Below are 12,661 nucleotides of genomic sequence, written 5' to 3' on the forward strand. Positions count from 1 at the left end.
AGTAATGTGATAATGCCATGTTCTCCAGGTCCTTTACATGACCCCCAAGAGACTGGACCAGCAGAGCTGTTTTCCTTTCAACTTTCCCTGTATAACCATTTTCTGCCTTTCTCAGCTCCCTGTAAGCCAGCCCCATTGGTTGGCCCAAGCAGGATTTAAGTGTATAAGCCTTAGTCTTTCCCACTTGGCCCAGGCTCCCAGATTTGACTTAGAATTAAGTCTCACTTCTAAACCTGGATCAGGTTCAGGAGACCCCTAAACTCCAAGTCTCTGAGCTGAGGCACCCAAGAGAAAGACACACAAAGGATGAGTCCTGATTATTCTTGGCCAATATGGTCAATATGGCTGGAGCCATAGAAGGTTGATCTTGCCTAGATTTGCCCTACTTGGTGTTGAACAACTTCCCCTACTTGTTTTCTGGACCTTGTCTTCCTTTTCAATGAGCAGAACTTTACAGTCAAATCAAGCCCATTTTGATGGGCATCTGACACCAGGCCTCTTTCTTACTCAAAGCAGTTTATGTCACTGTACAGCGCATGTACTGCACACTAGGGGGCTCCATAATGGCATCCCTTGGAGTTGTGCAGAGCATAACAAGCACAGCCATCTGTGGCAACCCTCTTAACACTTGCCAATCCACTTTCCAAATCAAATCCTGACCTGTGTCCCCCAATTTCACACAATCAACCTTTCCCCCTTTCTGCTTCTTGGGTATTTGGTTCTGGCCTGGGTTTCCTGCTTTATCTGATAGCCTGATTAGGCCTTCTCATGCCCCTAGCATGTGGAAATTAAGCAGAGACTACTCCGGTTAGTCACTGTGACTGGACACCTAGCTGCCCTTATTGACTCATCCTCAAATGCTGGAATAGGCTCCCAAGCCTCGCACACATGTAATGCAAAGCTCTGAAACTCATAGACTACTCGTTTATTCAACATGTGCCATGGGTGCCTCTGTGCCAGTCTCTAGTTACCTGTCAGGAAAAAAGTGTCAAGCATTAATAAACCATCACTCACACAATTCTGACAGATCGCGTTCACAATTTTTAGCCTTTGGAAAGTTTTTATGAAAGTAATTATCACTTTCATAGTTTTAGCTCATGACAAGTAGAATAGCAACTATACAGAACTTTGCTTAAATGCTGCCTTAATTAACAAATGCATGATTTTAAAAAGTCAGTAAGCCATACTATGGAAAACTATTCAGCGATACAATGAGTAGAGAGTTAATACTTGCAACATTTGGATGAACCTAAAAGAAATTACAGTAGTCCCCTCTTATTCTTGGGAGATGTATTTGAAGTCCCTCAGTGGATACCTGAAACTGGATAGTACTGAGCCTTATGGACTGTGTTATTTAATGTCTAATATAGACACAGTGCTCTTGCACTTTTGAGATATTTTTATGTAAAATAAGGGTTATTTTAACATGAGCACTATGGTACTACAACAGTTGATCTGCTAACCAATACATCTACTAAGTGACCAGCAAGTAGATAGAATCTACAGTGTGAATATTATAGACAAAGGGATGATTACGCCAAATTTTATCACACTACTCAAAACAGTGCACAATTTAAAACTTAAGAATTATTTCTGAAATTTTTAATTTAATACAGTATTTTCAGACCACAGTTGACCACAGTTAACTGAAACCATGGAAAGTAAAACCACAGATAAGGGCTCAACTAATATAATAATATGAGAAAGCCAGTGTCAGGTATGACACCTTATATACATGCCAAAGCTATTGATCTCTCCACCATACTTTGTTAACCTAAGAAAAATGGTACTAGAGAAAATTTTCTCTAATTATGTTGGATTTACTCAGAAACAGAAATAAGGATTATGATCTGGAGTGCACGGAATGGCAAGGCACCAGCACATTCAGTGAGGGAAGAATAAGGAGAGCTTTCATTAGCAAAAAGAGACCTACCTAAGCTGCTTGGAAACACTTGACTGGTTCCAGAGGTTCAAAGCAGAGTTGCCGTCATTTCATGGGTAGAAATGCTGTTACTGGGAAAGTGTTCTTCTGAGAACATCTTTTCTAAATCACTGCAGTCGTAAAGGATGTCTAGTGCTGTCAATGTCACTTGAGAGTAAAAAAAAAAAATTAAAAATGTCTGGTAATAAATCTTATCAAAGCAGATGATACACAAAGGATGAGAAAGGGTCTTCAGAAAGTCCTTGTCTTTCTGAAGCATGTAAGGTAAGCACGAACCTCCTCTCCTTCTGGACTTCCTGGCCCTATTTCGTCTAGGTCTGACGAAAGTGATTCATCCTTGTATCTTCAGTTTTCACACATGCATCCCCGTGGGAGGAGGGTGTTAACCAAAATCATAGCATGAGCTGGCAAGAAGGAATTCAGAGGAACACTCTGCTGTTTCCTGTATATGCAGTGTCCCTTTTCCTTCTTTTTCCATAAAATTTCTGCCTCCTTCTGTGAATTTCCCAGGGCTATGTCTACCTTCTCTACCACAATGTACAAGGAATAAACACAAAACTATTCAGTCATATTCACCAGACCTTCTGATCCATTAGCCTGGTATTTGTTGTTTTAATTATTCTCCTCCACACCCACCCCGACCACCAACTACTCAAAATGTCCAAATTTGCATACTAGCCTGCCTTCGAATCCTTTGGGAATGGGCTGGGATGCCCAAGAAAACTTTGATACATCTAAGGGAGATGCGTGCACAAATGATAGAATGGAAGACTGACATAAAACCAGGTCAGGGAAGCTACTGGCATGTGAATTTTAACATCTATTGTTCTGCAATCACTTCTGTTCATTAAAAGATTCCAGGAGTCAGGCAAAACTAGGGGCAGAGAGTTAAATTCAAAACTCAGAAGGAGGCTGGGTGTGGTGGCTCACCCCTGTAATCCCAACACTTTGGGAGAGCAAGGCGGGAGGATCACTTGAGGCCAGGAGTTTGAGACCAGCCTGGATAAGATGGCGAAACCCTACTAAAAATATAAAAATTAGTCAGGTATTGTGGTGCATACCTGTAATCCCAGCTACTCGGGAGGCTGAGGCAGGAGAATTGCTTAAACCTGGGAGGTGGAGGTTGCAGTGAGCCGAGATTATGCCACTGCACTTTAGCCTGGGCGACAGAGCAAGACTGTGTCCCCCACTCCACTCCCCTCCAGCAAAAAAATAAAAAAAAAAAAAAAAGCAGAAGGAGCTAGCCAGATCACCTAAAATAATGGAAAACTCATTCCAGGGATTGGAGCTGAATTAGGAAAAGAAAAGGCCAATGTGGGAAGTGTCACTTGCTAAGCAAGGGAAGTTCTTTCTGCTGGCTTTTTATGGCTCATTCATGCATGTGGTGTTTTCACCTTGAGCTAATATTAAAAGTCAGCCTTTGATGGGAGGTACCAGCCAGGTGGCTCTGATGTCTACCCCCTCATTTCTTTATGCCCTACCCCCAAGCCATCTCCATCTTGCAAATTCTTTTGTTCTTTTATTCATTTTTATTGCTATTTTATTCATTATATCTTATTAAATGCTTGTGTGTGTGTGTGTGTGTGTGTGTGTATATATATATATATTTCATTTGACCTAGTTCTTAATGAAGGTTTACAATGAGGCAGGCACATACCTAGGTGTTTATCTGGTATTAGCTTATCAGATACTCATGGGCGAGGCATGCTTACTCCACAGGTAGGCAACCAAAACTCAGTGGGTTTGAATGACTTGGGACGTGTCACCCAGTCAGCCACTGACTGATGGCATGTCACCCTAGCCCATTCACTAGCCTTTTGTGCGACTCTCAAATCCACATTTCCATCCCTCTGCTTCAGTTTAGGTTCAAGCCCTTATCATTCCTTACATACATTATTGAAAAAGCCTCCTCACTTTCCTCACTGTCTCAAGGCAAGTTACTTTTCTCCTAAAACGGCTGATTTCTACTAGTTGTAGGTCATCACTTTTCCTATTTTCATCATTTTTTAACCTCGAGTTCTCATGTCCATACAAACATACTCAATGGGTTTTAATTCAGCTGGCTGCTAATTTCACATTCCAGGATGTAGAACAGTGAGTGATAGCTACATCCATACAACAGCCAATATGCAACAGCCACTTTTCAACCATGTCAAGCGCTCTTCTGGGCACTGAGTAAGATGGGAAACCTGGTGAGAATGCCCAGAACAAAGACAGAGCAAGTGGCAGAAGAGCAGGAACAGTGGCATTTAAGATCTGGGCCTGGAGGAGGATTTCAACATGTCCTGGAAGAGGGGGAGGTGGAGAAAGGCTTTGTGCTTAGATGCCCCAGGAAAGGTGAGAGGCATGACTCTGGGATGTGAAGGGGAAAGAGGAGTGTGTTGTTAGATATGCTGGAGGGAGAAAGAGATACTGCCTGGTTGGCCCCACTAAGGAACTTGAACCCTGTTCTGAGAGTCCTAAAGGGCTTCACATAGAGAGATGGGATTAGATCTGCATTTCTCCGAGAGCGCTCTGCTCTTGGAGAAAGAACGACCTGGAGGGGCAGCTGGGGGTCTGCAGTGTTCAGAGTAGAGAGTAGTAACCCACATGCTGCCAACTCTGTGGATGTTCTGCTCCTGACAATGGATTTTAGGCAGCAAGAGTGGAATTATTCTTTTGTCAGAAAACTCCACAGTCCTGTGTTAAAAGAAAAGGACTACTTTTCCTTAGCAGTTTCAGCAGAAGGATCACCCCTTAGGACATAAGATCAAACCCTCACTCCACTGTAAAATGCTCAACTGGAGCAACAGAAGCAGCCACAGGCCCCCAGTCTCTGTGTCTATTGTTTGCTGCCCTGGGAGTGAGTGTCCGACAGGTGGAGGCTGGGAATGGAAGTGCTCAGTGGCAGGTACATTTAGCATAGTGGCTCCCTCAGTCTGTTCCTCCTGCCCCTTTTTAATCCAGGAACTGTCCATCGCAGCTTCACTGGCCTGCTAGGTCCCAGCTGCCAGCAGGCTTCTCAACATCTTCATTAAAGCCCTGGCAGGATCGATTTCATTTCAATTAACTTGTGCTCCCTGAGGTCCTTGATGGCCTACATTCAGTTTGAGGATGATTCCTGAGAGTGGCCACCCCCTTTCTGGACAGAGGCATCTTTTAGGTACAGATTCTATAAATCCTGTTGCTACTTCTCACCAGGTGCCGCCTTTTCCATCTACACTTCGGATTCCTTTTGAAGGACAGCACAGTCAAGAGACTGATCTTAGTGAATGAGGAGTGGGAAGCGTGGAGAGGGGCACAGCAGAAAGCAATGTTGGGGAAATGGGCTGGAAAGGCAGCTCTATAACCGGCTTCTCAGAGGTGTGTGCCGGCTGCATCCTGCTGCCCCTCCTGAGAAATCTTGTGGGTCTTTGTCTTTTTAACCAACAGCACGGAGCTACGGCAGTGTGGAAATTCACCTGCCACGCTGGGACATTTCATTTTCATGAGTCATCAGGTTTTCATGTCTACGCTTGCCATTTGAAAGAACACCAACAGTGAGGCGGCAGGCACATTTATTATCACTCATAAATTATGAAGAAAATCTTGGGCGGTCGTTAGTTGTCAAGACCTACCTTGAAGGCACAAATATTTTCAGCAGAGCCAGTGGGAAAGGGAAGGCGTTTCAGCCCAAGGTAATCAAGTTACTGCATTATGGAACCTCTGGGCTGAAAGGAAACTTGGTAATCATTTTTCTATTCTGTCCTAGAAGTCCCTCTTCAATATTCTTGGAGTGTTTAAGTGACTGATATCCTCACCCACTTACAAGGTTTTGAAAAACAACTTGCCAGAAAATGTGCAATAATTTTTAAATAAAATAATATTCAAAACAAAAAAAAAAACCACCAACAAATTAGACAAGTACCAAAGTAACGGTTTACAGAGGAGGCAGAGTTTGGGCCAGTGTCCATTTGAGCTTTCCTGGCAGTCAGGCAGAGGTGGGACACAGCTTCTGTTAGAGATAAAGGGGCTAGTCCTTCAAGGGGAGGGTTCCCTCCTACTGAGTCCACCAAGGATGCCTATGATCCCTGCATGCTTCACAGGGAAAGTAGCGGCCACCTGCTTGCCATCTGCCCTCCACAGCATTTCCACATCAAATGCTGGAATAGACCCATGTCGGGGTAAAAACCACTCTCGCCGAGTTGACAAGAATTACATGCCAAGTTCTAGACAGAAATAGAATTAAGCATTAATCTGGCTATACTTGCACCCATTTCCTTGTAGCTGATTGCTACCAAAAGTCATGCAGACCTTTGGATTCCTTTTAAAGGACGGCACAGTCAAAAGACTGACCACTTGGATCCATGTTATTCCTATAGATGGAATTTCTGATGCTGGAATCACAAAGTTTCTGTTTAACAATTGCTTAATATGTTTTTCAGATCCTGAATTCCAGTGGAATGGCTGATACTAACCAGCATGAAGAACCCCCCAGAGGAGCCCCCCCGAATATGAAGACCCCTGCAGAGAAGCCCAGTCAGGATGAGAATGAGGTTTCTTCGGCTCCTTGTCTCATGACTCCACCCTATGCTCTTTGACCAGTCAAGGATCCCCACACCTCGGCCCACTATTCATCCAAACCCCTGAAAATCCCTACTTCCAAACTCCTTGGGGAGATGGAATTGAGGTTTCCTTCTGTCTCCTCATTTGGTTGCTTTACCATGAAACCTCTTTGTCAGCTGCAACTGGGTAACTTGGTGTATTGCCTTGATGCACGTCGGGAAACAAACTTGGTCCGTTACATGGGTTCTCCTTGAGTAAAACCAAGGACAGAGCAGGCAGGGAAGCATGGCTTAGTGAAGGAAATTTATCAGGGGCCCAAACTGATTCAAATCAGGGATTAGACTATCTGAAGAAATAGATTAACCGAGTAGTTTTTGAAGGGTCCTCCTGAAGCAGCTACGTTGTCTGGCGTAAATACACAGGGTTCGTTCTCTCAGTCCTCTCACACCAGGAAAATTTAGGACGGGAACACACATGAGGAGTTTAGGAGTGGAGGTTTAGTAGGCAGAAGAAAAGAGAAAGAAAAACAGCTCCCTCTCTACAGAGAGAGGGGTCTTCCAAGCAGAAAAGACCTGCTGGCAGCGGATGCACCAGATTTTATAGTCCAGCTTGAGGAGGCAGTGTCTGATGTATGTAGGGCTCACAGATTGTTTCCATCAGGTGTGACATTTACATGGGGGTGGGGGCGGATGTGAAGGTTGGTTGCCCCACCCTTATGCAAGTGAACTCTCCCCTAGGCCTGCGCCATCTTGTCTGCTCCTTCCTGAACATGTGGCTGACAGAGAAGGGAAGATGGAGAGGCCATCTTGAACATATCTAGTCCCTAGTTACTGCAGGCACTCACCCATGCAAGCTCCCAGCTTGCTTGTCCATGTCTGCAGCTCGACTTTCCACGCTGCTCTTTGTTAGAAAATGATTTGAGGCTGCTTTTCATTAAAGAGTAAAAGCCTTACCAAGGACTCCCACACCCTCACTATCTGCCTAAGTGATTTCCTCTCAACTCCTACATCGTTCCCAAAAATATCTTTTCAATCAGGCTTGTACGTGTACCATCAATCAATAATTGGAGGTTGACCACCCGGGAAAAGCTGGGGCTTGCACTGAAAATTGGGTCCTGATTCATATGCAGGAGATGGGATAGAGAAGCTGAAGTTCATGTGTAGGAGCGGTTTGTCTGTGAAGGAGCCTATATGTCCTTCTCAGAAAGAAGGTGGGACTTCACAGAACTTTTTCACGAAAGTTGTTCTTTGCCTGTTCTAACTACTGAACAGAACCATCAGTGAAGACTCCATAGAACACGAATATGATTATGGCCTAGGAAATTTTGAGTAGTTATTTTCATGTGTCAGACACCACAGGAAAATCTCAATGATGCTTCTACTGGGAGTCTAATTTTGAAGAACACCATGTCACTTCCTGCTGGAATGAACTCACGGCCGACCATGAGCATCTCCAAGCCTGCATTTTGGAGCTAGTGAACATAGACCCATGGAATTTGAAATATAGCTGTGAAAATGCTGCCTTGGCTTTAGAACTGCTGGTTTTGATATTTTTTTAAGGCACCTGTTAGGGTGCAGGTTCTTCTACTTAATGACAACAAGAATATATTTTCAACATGCAAACACCCAGCTTTCTGTAGCAGGGACATCAAGATAACATTCCTGATGTTAAGATATTTATTATGAAAGAAGAGCAGGATCCCAGCCCTGCTTTCTTCATCTCAGGTGTAATGGGGCCCGTCAGCTGCTTCGTAGCCCGCATTCCAGGATGCAGGCTGCCCTTAACTCCTGGGTCTCCGTGATTGCAGAAGCAGCAATAACTAGGTGCCTCTTATAAAACTGTTTCTTTTAACCTGGACACAGAGACAAAGGGCAAGAAAGGATCGATTAAAGCTACACAAAGTGTTTCTTTAGTTGTAACCAACTTTTCAGTAAGACGTTAGGAAACTTGGTGCCCATGAAATATGGTGGGGCTCTCTCTCAGCATACTGGGAAGCCTTGGAGGGTTTCAAATGGGAAAACAGTAGGACTTTTGTTTTTGAAAAAGCGTTCTTGCTGCTAGGTGAAGAATGAATATGATGGGGGCAAGGTCTCTAATACTATGTAGGAGTGGCTTTCAGGTCCCAGAATGAGAAGTAGCTAGGGTTTTTATAAAATTTGAGGCTGCTTTATTAAGACAGGGCTGAAAGAAATGTCGCAGGGGTAAAAGAATGTATCAGAGTAATAGTATTCACAACTTTTTTTTTCTTTTTTTTTTTTTTTTCACCATTAAAACCAAAAAACATTTTTTCATTTAAAAAAGTATTTAGAACACATAAAACAAGGCAACATTTATTCTTTTTTCTCATCTTCTGGTATGGGATCTGTTGGTGGCTCCTCCACTGTTGCACTGTTGCTCTCCGAGCCAGTGTTACTATCACTGGTTCCTTCCTCTGCCATACTGTCGACTCCCTCCTGCCCACTCTCCTTGTCCTCAGGAGTAGACGTGCCTTCTTCACCGTTCTGTTGGCTCTCTGTCGTTTCTTCAAGGTGTGTCTCCTCTGTCTCCATTGGAATGTTCTCATCGTCTTTCTTCTCCTCGCCTTTGTTGGCTGCTTGTTCTTCCTCAGGAACGATGCTGCTCTGACTGCGCTCAGCTTGCTCTGCGGCCTCCTTCTCCCTTTCCTCCTGCCTTTTGCGGGCCTGTTCCTCTGCCTGTGCAATCTCAGCTGCAATTTTCTCCATATCCACTTCTACTTTCAGACCGCACAACCTTTTAAGTTCATTGTTAAATGATTTGTGCTTTCCAGGAATTTCCTCCTCTTCTCCTGGTGTCGTTCCTCTATTTGAAGAAGTTCAGCTTCTAGTTTTCGCTGATGAACCATTAAGGACTGGACCTGCCGTTTGAGGACCTGCATTCTAGCTGTTGTGACAACTGACCGAACGTCTGGCACCACACTCTCACTAAGAATTTCACTGATGAGGCGGTGGTTTCTCTGGAAACGGGCGGTGGCTGTATGCTTCATTGAAAAGCCATTATCATAATCATCTGGATCTTCCGCAGGCTGAATGCTCATGTACGGTTCCCCTTTCTCCATGCGAGACTGTCTCTGTCGACTTTCTTCCTCTAAAGCAGCTTCTGCATGACTTTTTGCATTTATGTAAGCAAGGTACGCGGGGGAGTTATGATAGGCCTTCATAGATTCATTGTACTCTATCTTTTCTGCTTCGTATTCGTTTAAATATTCTTGTTTTTCTTCATCAGTGAGATCTCGCCACATGCCACCAATAATCTTGCCAATCTCCCACAACTTTAGGTCAGGGTTGGAAGCCTTTACTTGGTCCCAGACCTTTCTGCTGTACCTCATGTAGGGCATCAGCGGCTTATCTGGTGGCTTTGGGGGTTTTGGAATCGTAATACCAGAGGATGCCGTGACCCGGCTGTTGGTGCCCGGGTTCCCTCCCAGCCTGTAGTTGTTGTAGGCGAGATGACTGTATGGATTGTATCCCACAAACCCTGGTGTGCTGGGCATTTGTGTTGCAGGAGCTGGGGTGGGAGGTGGGGCATAAGATGGTCTTTTTGACATTTTGGAAGATTAAGTTCTCAGTTCCTTAAGAATGAATCTGAGACACCGCGGGCAGTAAAAGCCCTTTTTTTTTTTTTAAATGGAGTCTCGTTGTTGCCCAGGTTGGAGTGCAACACTGTAGTCTCGGCTCACTGCAACCTCTGCCTTCTGGGTTCAAGCGATCCTCCTGCCTCAGGCTCCAGAGTAGCTGGGATTACAGGCACATGCCACCACACCCGGCTAATTTTTGTATTTTTAGTAGAGTCGGGGTTTCACTATGTTGGCCAGGCTGGTCTCAAACTCCTGACCTCGTGATCCACCCACGTTAGTCTCCCAATGTGCTGGGATTACAGGCATGAGCCACCACGCCCAGCCATATTCATGATTTTCTTACCAAATCTTTTCTCCCTGTGAGTCAGGAGGCCCCTCTCTGGGGTTTATTCTCCAGAGATGGGAGAAGCTGGAGGTCAGTAGGGACAGAGTCATCACCAGAGTCATCAAGGAAAGGAGAGGGAGGAGGAGCTGTGCTGTTGACCAAATAAATGGAAAACTGTTTGATGTCATTCAATGCAGATAGGTTCCTGCAAGGCCACAGAGTGGATGTCTTCCCAGCTGGAGGAAGCAAGCCTGCCCCTGACACCTGCAGGGCTCCACGCAAGAACATAAATGGAGACCTTCCTGCCACAGGCCAGAATTTAGAGATTATACATCAAAATCTCAAACTGCTAAATAGACTACATTCTAATCTTCTACTACTGAAATGTCTTCATAATAACAAATCAGAAAAATATTTACAAGGCTTTGTGTGTGTGTGTGTGTATGTGTGTGTTGTTTTTCACTTTTTCGACACAGGGTTTCACTCTGTTGCCCAGGTTGGAGTGCAGTGGTGCAATCATGGCTCACTGTAGCCTTGACCTTCTGGGCTCAATCAGTCCTCCTGCCTCAACCTCCCAAGTGTCTGGGAACACAGGTGTGCGTCACTATGCCTACCTAATGTTTTTACATTTTGTGGAGACAGGGTCTTCTTATGTGGCTCAGGCTGTTCTTGAACTCCTAGCTCAAGCAGTCTTCCCATCTTGGCCTTCCAAAGTGCTGAGATTACAGGTGTGAGCCACTATGAACAGCCTATGGGTTTTACACAACTGAAAGGTGGCAATATTTCAAAAACGACTGAATTAAATTCAAATTCTGAGTATTCTGTTTATAGATTGTTTTTGTTTATAGTAGAGTATTTTATTTACATATGAGTAGAAAAATTAAGATGCACATGTGATTCATACATTATTATATAGTATATAAAATTTATGGTTCTTGTGTTCATTTCAGCAAAATCATGAATTGGCTGTTTTTAATATCATCATGTAATTCATATTCTAGGAATAACATTATTTAAATGATGAACATATTAAATGTATATATGGCAGATGGTATGAAAAAACATGTTAAATAAAATTGTATTCAAAATGCTCAAAATTTGGATACATTTTACCATAAATGTAAATCATAATAAATAAGAAGATGTATTTTTTGCATTCAAAATTTGTATTTCTTTTAAAATACTTAAAAATTATTAAAACCCAGTGGCAACAGAAGGCTAGATTGACATAAGTATCCATGTTTAACTTAATATGGATACAGATGGTTACATATGAAAATATATCCTTGGGTTATACACACATCTATCGCCTTACTCTCTCAGCTGGGAGAGCCTGAAAATAATACTTTGCTAGCAATGAGCATACCTGGTACACAGATCTTGGTTCTGTATGCCATTATCCAACAAAAGGAAGCATGGGTCCTTGGAGAAATGGCTGATTCTAAAACTGGGGCAGAAAATATTCAAAGTGGGTCTAAAATATTTTGTAATACCAGAAAGTAAGTGTGTTCTCAAAAACTAGGCAAAACAGTTACAATAAAACCACACGCAATGATGGGATATCTCAAATGGACACAAACACCAAGCAAAGGAGATCCCAATGGCTAAAGCTGGGACAACTTCCACACCAAAATTAAGTAGTCTTGGGTTATTACTCAAGGTATAAAATAAATATATAAATTCACATTTATATACATAGATGATTGAATAAATTATTAATTGGGTATGAGGAGGCAAATCTCCCATGCAGAAGAATTCCAAATAAATTATGTAGTTAATCTACCCTAAAGGGAGGGAGCATAAACCTCTACTCCTTAATTGTGAGCTGTGTATGGTGATTTCCTTTCAAGGAGAACAACATAGAAAGGAGAAAAAGAATAGCTTTAGAGTAGAGAAACCTGACTAACCTGACCTCAGCCAGGTAATCGGGTTCAATATCAACAGTCACAAATCATGTTGAGAGTGTGATATAATGGGAAGGACAATTCTGAGGCCTTCCTCTTCAAAACCCATGATCCCTATCTAAGCATGTAAAAATCAGCCAAATTCCATTAGATGAGAAACCTACAATATACCTGACTAGTACACGTTACAATTACCAGGGTCATTACAAGGGAATCCTGAGAAACAGTCACAGTCTGGTCCAGCATGTAAGAAGTCTGGAAACCATCACTCCCATCCATGCAAGAAAAACACTGAACAAACTGAAAGTTAACAGCTCTTCTCAGATCCGTCAGATGACTGAGGTCACAGGGAAAACTGCTGCCCCCCAACC

General features: G+C 43.3%; 1 long non-coding RNA gene and 1 pseudogene across 3 annotated transcripts in view; both read right to left on the minus strand.

Moving 5' to 3' along the window:
• Positions 1 to 2,319, minus strand: part of LOC103215554 (uncharacterized) — a 50,398-nt gene extending 48,079 nt beyond the window's left edge. The window contains exons 1-2 of one of the 3 annotated variants that reach the window (XR_005234983.2): positions 2,219 to 2,300; positions 1,934 to 2,089 (exon numbers count right to left, since the gene is read on the minus strand). This is a non-coding gene — a long non-coding RNA (uncharacterized lncRNA). Of the gene's footprint in view, positions 1 to 1,933 lie in introns of all 3 variants that reach the window. The other 2 variants (XR_012091461.1, XR_490197.3) reach the window with 2 other exon arrangements.
• A 6,381-nt stretch (positions 2,320 to 8,700) lies between these two features.
• Positions 8,701 to 10,121, minus strand: LOC103215546 (SWI/SNF-related matrix-associated actin-dependent regulator of chromatin subfamily E member 1 pseudogene; annotated as a pseudogene).
• Positions 10,122 to 12,661: the final 2,540 nt, after the last annotated feature.

Source organism: Chlorocebus sabaeus, chromosome 2 (assembly GCF_047675955.1).
Source record: "Chlorocebus sabaeus isolate Y175 chromosome 2, mChlSab1.0.hap1, whole genome shotgun sequence".
NCBI lineage: Eukaryota > Metazoa > Chordata > Mammalia > Primates > Cercopithecidae > Chlorocebus > Chlorocebus sabaeus.